Source organism: Hevea brasiliensis, chromosome 1 (genome assembly GCF_030052815.1).
Source record: "Hevea brasiliensis isolate MT/VB/25A 57/8 chromosome 1, ASM3005281v1, whole genome shotgun sequence".
Lineage (NCBI taxonomy): Eukaryota > Viridiplantae > Streptophyta > Magnoliopsida > Malpighiales > Euphorbiaceae > Hevea > Hevea brasiliensis.
The window spans coordinates 3452139-3459113 of record NC_079493.1 but is presented as its reverse complement, the minus strand read 5'-3'; positions in this window follow the sequence as shown (position 1 = coordinate 3459113).

Sequence of the window (6975 nt, the reverse complement as noted above, 5' to 3'; positions counted from 1 at the left end):
AAATTGCAATTCTCATGTGTTTGGCTAAATTAGGGAAAAATCACATGCAAACAATATTGACAATCCAATCTCTAGAATCAAATTTAATTTTCATTGAATTTAGATTTAAATCCTCCAAATCTCATAAATAGCAATTTCAATTTAAATCCAATTTAAATCCAACCTCTAGAATCACTTTATTTTTATTTTTATTGAATTTAGATTTAATTCCTCTCAAATTTCATAAATAGAAATTCCACATTAATTTTTGGTAATCTAGTTTAATTAATTTTAGTTAATTGTTTGATTTAGCATTAATTCCTTAAATACCAATTTTAATTCCAAATTTCATTTTACATCCTTAAAATTTGTCACTCTAATTAGCTTATACTTTTATTTCCAATTTAAGCACAATTCCCTGTGGGATCGATATCATTTTTTTAAAAAACTATACTACTGTGACCCGTGCACTTGCGGACACACCGTATCAATTCCTAATTAAATTAGGACAGAGGGGACTAACACTATTAAATAGGAGTATTGTGAAGAGATTATTTGGCGCTCATTGAAGAGAGGACTCTTGCCCATTGATGAAAAAGTAGCTTTTCAGTCCATTGAGGGAGTGATTTCTTGCCCATTAAGGAGAGTGGCCCTTGCCCATTGAGGAGAGTGTCTTTTGCCCATTGAGGAGAGTGGCACCTGCCTATTACAGTCACATAGAGGGAGAGAGGTTTTGGCCTAAATTTGTAGTCCCATGGAGATAGAAAGGCTTCAGCCTAAAGTAAATAAAAGGCATAGTCCAAGAGGAAAAGACTATTGTCTATTGTAGTTCCATTAAGAAAAAAGTTTCGGCTTAAGGTGGAGAAAGACATATTTCAAGAGTAAATGACTATAGTCAATTGTAGTTTATATGTTTCTGCAACACACAACACATAAATATGTGGGTGTCACTAATTTTATATATGGATCCTACTGTACATGTTTTGTCTTAGATATTCGCAATAGACCAAGTCTAAGTAAAAATTTTTCTATTTTACTATAATATAATGCCCATAGTGTTGTTGTCTGCTGCCAAATGTCTTCCCCATCTTTCTTCATTAGTAAGAAGCTTTCCATGAATCACCAGCCACAAGAAAGCACAAATCCTTTATAGACCTTAATTCCCAATCCCATACAAGCTTCCATAAGTAATTAACACTATTCTATCTCTACTCAACTAGATTAACATGTGTAGATTCTATAGATAAACAACCTGATGGAGTAAGATTTTAGAAAACTTCATTAGGACCTCCCTTGTTATTCAGCAAAGGATAACATCTATTAATTAAATTATTTCCAATCAATTAAATCATTTCAACTTCTTTAAATTAGGATACACGATTAGTAACTAATTAAAATTGTGTCATGTAGCCTAATGATATAGTTTGAACCAATCAAGAAATGCTAAATGAATTAATTAAACTTCATCTTTTGACACGAGATAAGGATAAGCTCTATCCTAACTTCATTTAAAGGAGGTCTCACCTTAATCTTCCACACACATCTTTGAAGCTCAAAAGTTTTGCAGTTTCAAGGCTCAAATCTCTCAAGGATAAGTTTTAGGACCAAGCCCCGCCCACAATGCAATAGATGTTTAGGCCTTTCTTCTCATTGCATTTACTTGGTCAAACATGCAAAGTTTAAGGACCAATTCTTCCCTTATCAACATGTTAACTCAAAACCTTCAAACTTGCAACCTATTCTTACTCCATGGCATGCTGTCCACCATGCCACTAATGCTTATTTGTTTGCTACGGCTCCTTCAGGTATGTCTTCTCCTTCCAATGTTACTTCTCCTAACTATCCTTCTCTTCACCAAATAGTCCTTCTCCAAATAACTTATTGCCTAGTGTTAGTAGTATGCCCTAGAGCATATCATTTAGTATGTATCTTGTACATATTTTAATAATAAAAGGCATTTCCACTTTTCCGTTTACATAATATATTTATGTGTAATAGAAAAGGTCCATTGATATTTTGTTAGAAATATTATTCTTAAGTTGTTAAGAATATGAGTGACAATATTTCTAGCACAAAGTATCATAAATAGGTTCACAATCGAGGATACTTCATAATAAGGACATGACTTATCCAGAAAGATTGTATTCATGTTTGTTCCCAAGTTATTTATATGAGATATAAATAAGATGGAATGGTGAGTCTCATGCCATATAACAAACTTGATAGGCACTTATAAATGATAAGTAGGCCGAACCAGTGACACTTATGACAAGCACATGGAGTTTACTCTTGTCAATGTTTTGTCATAAATCATATCTGCATATAATCTTTAGACACGAGATAGCAGCTTATCTTGTATATAGGTAGTTTGAGTTTGATACTGCTTTCATACTTGTACTATGTATGGGTATATGGGCATGTGTTGGCTCCTGCTAGTTATATATGGAGGTAGGTGTTGATCAAGATGGAATCTGTTCCTCTAAGTAAATAGAGATAAAATCCTATGTTCATTTAATTGTTCTTGATGTTTCAAGTTCTGGCAGACAGATAGATTTATTGAAAAGAGTTTATGATGAGAAAAATCTTTTAATCAAGAACTGGAATTAAAAGAGAACATAATATTCATAGCAAATGGAGTTTGACATAAACCATAACTCCAGCTTGAGTTGGGATTTTATAACAGAGAGATTCTAGTGCATGGTAACATATGATTATAGGTTCATTTAAGGTAAACCTTATCACTAATTGGGTGGCCATGGCATGCTATGCTAGGTGTTAACCATGGTCTATGAGGTTCATAAAATGATTTAGAGAAATCATTTATGGTAAGAAAGAGTTCGATGATATTCAGTGTTGATATCATGTCTCATTGCCAAGTAGTGATGAGCCTAGTAAGTCACACACATACACAAGTTATCACCTATTTAAATATGATTTAATTAATTAATTAAAGAGTTTAATTGATTAATTAAATAGATTTGGTTTGCAATTAAATTGCAAAGTCCCTAGCATGACTTGAAACCAAATCTAGATTATTGGATGTGTAGTATAAATTAAATTTATATTTAAAGTGTTTAAATATGAATTTAATTGATGAGAAATTAATTAATAGAGATTAATTAATTAATTTATATTTGATATAAATTAATTAGAAGAAGAAAATAATTATTTTGGGTTAAGAACTCAAAATTAAGACACAGGCGCATATAGGTCAATTCACAGAGTCACACGAGGCACCATGAGAAGAAGATACAAGGCATAACACATAAGCATTCCAAATGTTTATTAATCATGTAAGATGATTAAAATCAAGATTAAATATAGGTTTGACACTTGGCACAATGTGATTGGGTCACTTAAACCTAGAGCTAATCAAAAGGTGACATGTGGCTAGGGTTTAATGTGTTAACCTAGCTATTTAAGTGTGGTTATGAAAAGAAAACATAACCAGCAGCCTCTCCTCTCAATTGTCACGCCACTTTGAGCCTCTCCAGCTATTTCTCTTCATCTCTCATCAATTCAAAGAGATTAGCCATCAATCTCTTGAATTAAGAACACTAGAAATTATTTCTAGTGTCCTTTTCAAATCTCTAATCTCTTAAAAGGCAGAACTTGAATTTCTAATTAATAGAAAAGGCTTTAGAAGCTGTTCAAGGGCTGCCATAGGTGTTCTTGGTGTGGACAAGCTAGAGGGACAACATCCGTGTCCTCAAGACGAATCTCAAAGGCGCAGACACGCTGCAGTGCATCAAGAGGTTAGTGTAATCGTTCTTGATTTAATCTAGGGTTCTAAAATTAATCTGATTAATTTTAAAATCTTAAATGGCAAATACAGATCCAAAAACATATTAAAAGAGTTTTAATATGTTGTTTATCATTGAAATCAAATAGATAAAAATAAATCTTGCATGGTGCATGTGACCCTAGGTGAAAATTTTTGAATTCAATGGTATAATCTTGTGTTTTTCACGCTTCCGCTCCTTCAATTGGTATCAGAGCCACTATATTTGCCATTTAGATTGTTGATTATATAATTTAATTGTGTGTTTGATCATGAGATCAAGAGATTCATTGCTGGTTGGATCATGAGATGTGGCGTCACACATGGAGAAGCCACCATTGGTGGCGGCAACAATGGTTCCATGGGTGATTCAAGGTTTGGCTTTTAATTCTGCAATTGTTGTATGATCTAAGGCCTATTCTTTGACTAATTAAAGTGTTTAATTAGTTGTTTTAATCACACAATTAAATTATGATTCAAATCAGAATTTTAAAATTGTTTGAATGTGATTCAAATCTGAATTTTAAAAGTTGTTTGAATGTGATTCAAATCTGAATTTTTAAAGTTGTTTGAATCATATTTAAATCTGATTTTTTAAATTGATTCAATAAAATTCAGATCTGATTTTTAAGAAATATTTGAATGTGATTCAAATCTGATTTTTAAAAATGTTTGAATGTGATTCAAATCTGAATTTTTGAAGTTGTTTGAATGTGATTCAAATCTGAATTTTTAAATTTGTTTGAATGAGATTCAAATCTGAATTTTTAAATTTATTTGAATCATATTCAAATCTGGATTTTTAAGTTGAATATGAGATATTCAATTTAATTTAAGTATGTATGTTTTATTTAATTGTTAAATAGTGATATGCATGATGGATGATCATGGACTATAAAAGACCAATGTGATTGGATTTATTTCTTTTATGTTTCTTTGGGATTGTAAATTAATTAATTTATTTTAATTTATTTTGGGCATGTATTATTAAGTTTGTAATAATTTTTGGGTTGTAATTTCATTTATTTAAGTTCTTGTAAATTCGCCTTGGTATGCCAAGGATTACTATGTAATATTGGATTGCAAGAAGTTTAAGGAGGTCAAGAGCATTGGTGGGACGTGGGAGGAATTCAATATCAAGTGTTGATTATGTACTCCTTCAGCAACTCTTGTAAAATGAATGAATGAAATGCACCTAGGAATGCCCTGATTCAATTCTTGGTGGCTCGAATTGAATCCCTTAGAAAGTCCATGATCATACCATATTTCGCTTATCCATGAATGCATGAGATGTATGGGAATGTATGCAATTATATGATATATGCATGCTAAATGGATAATGTGCAAAGTGAGACCTTAATAGTAATTAGGATGGCTATAAAATCTTCCAAACAAATGATTAAGTTGGAAATGCTATAATTAAAGTAATTATAACATAAGCCCTCCATTGGGACAATTATTTTAAGAAATTTTAAATAGTTGCATGAGATGCAATTAATTTAAGAGATTTTCTTAAGAATAATTGTTAAGCATGAGATGTTGTAAATATGTAAATGGTTTGGTGGCCAATATTGGATGTACCTGAGGACATTAAAATTATTTGCATAATTACTGACTCAATGGGATCAACTTAACTAATGCAAGATAAGTCAATAATGGATGTACCTGAGATTTTGAGCATTAGGGGCTAGGTAAAGGATTGAACCTCACATGAGATGTGATGGGCAAGGAGTTGCTCACTTATAGTTTATTGTAAATCCAATAATGGATGTACATGAGGATGATCAATATAATTATAAGAATTCAATCACACACTAGAAATCCATCAAACGTGGATTTAAGTTTTCTATTGTGGAAGTGTAGGTTTGGGTAAGTTAGTGGGAGTACCAATTTGATTAAAAGACCTTATTTATTTTGGTTAATTACATGATACATTTACTAATTAATCTGGTTATTTTCTGCAATTAATTTTATTTTAATAATGAGCACAAAACAACCACCACCATCCAATATCCTTGCAAGCATACTTGATCACAACAGTTGACAGGACCTAACTGCTTGATTGGCTAAGAAATTTGTAACTTGTCTCAACCTTGAACATATAGGATATGTTCTAGATTCAAATGTTCTGGTCCCTTACCTCCAGAGGCCACACAAGAGGAACATGAAACTTTGGACAAGTGGAAGGAGCATGATATGAGAGCTAAGTGTTACATGCTTGCTTCTATGAGTAATGAGTTCTGAAGCAACATGAGAACATGCAGTGCGAGTGAGATCCTCCTTCACCTACAAGAGTTGTATGGTGAGCACAGCAGGAATGCTAGGTATGAGATATCTAAACAGTTATTCCGTATGAGGATGTCGAGGGATGAATGTTGGGGATCATGTCCACAAGATGATTCGGTGATTGAGCAGTTGGAATATCTTGACTTCAACATGGATTTCCAACTACAAACGGATTTGATCCTTGATCCCTTCCCGAGTCTTTTGGGAATTTTGTGACAAATTTCCATATGACTAAACAGAATGCACCTTAGTGAATTACTCAACATGCTGGTTATTGCCCAAAAGAATATGCTGGCAATAAAGGAAAAGAGGTAGCTTTGATTGCATCTTCTTCTACTGGAAAGTCCAACAAGAAGAAGCGCAATAAGAAAAAGAAATCTCAGATTCCTGGTCCTTCCAAGAAAATAGCTAAACAGAAAAGGAAGACTAAAGCTGATGAAGGCAAAGGAAAGTGTTTCCACTGCCAACAGGAAAGTGTTTCCATTGCCAACAGGAAAGTGTTTCCATTGCCAATAGGAAAGTGTTTCCATTGCCGAAGAAAGTGTTTCCACCGCGCAGTATAGTAATCTGAATGAATACAATGCCATGGTGAAAACCAACTCAAGTTCAAAATATATTTGGCACTTAAGGTTATGTCATGTTGCAGAAGATAGGATTGCAAAATTGGAGAAAATGGGGATTCTATCCTCATTGGGCTCTGAGCCTACTCTAACTTGTGAATCTTGCCTTCAAGGCAAAATGACTAGATCACCCTTTGTTGGACAAGGGCTAAGAGCTGAAAATATTTTGGAACTAATACATAGTGATGTATGTGGTCCGTTTAAAGAAATGGCTAGAGGGGGCTTTCATTATTTTATTACCTTTACTGATGATAAATCAAGGTTTGGGTATTTGTATTTGATGAAATACAAACATGAATCCTTTGAAAA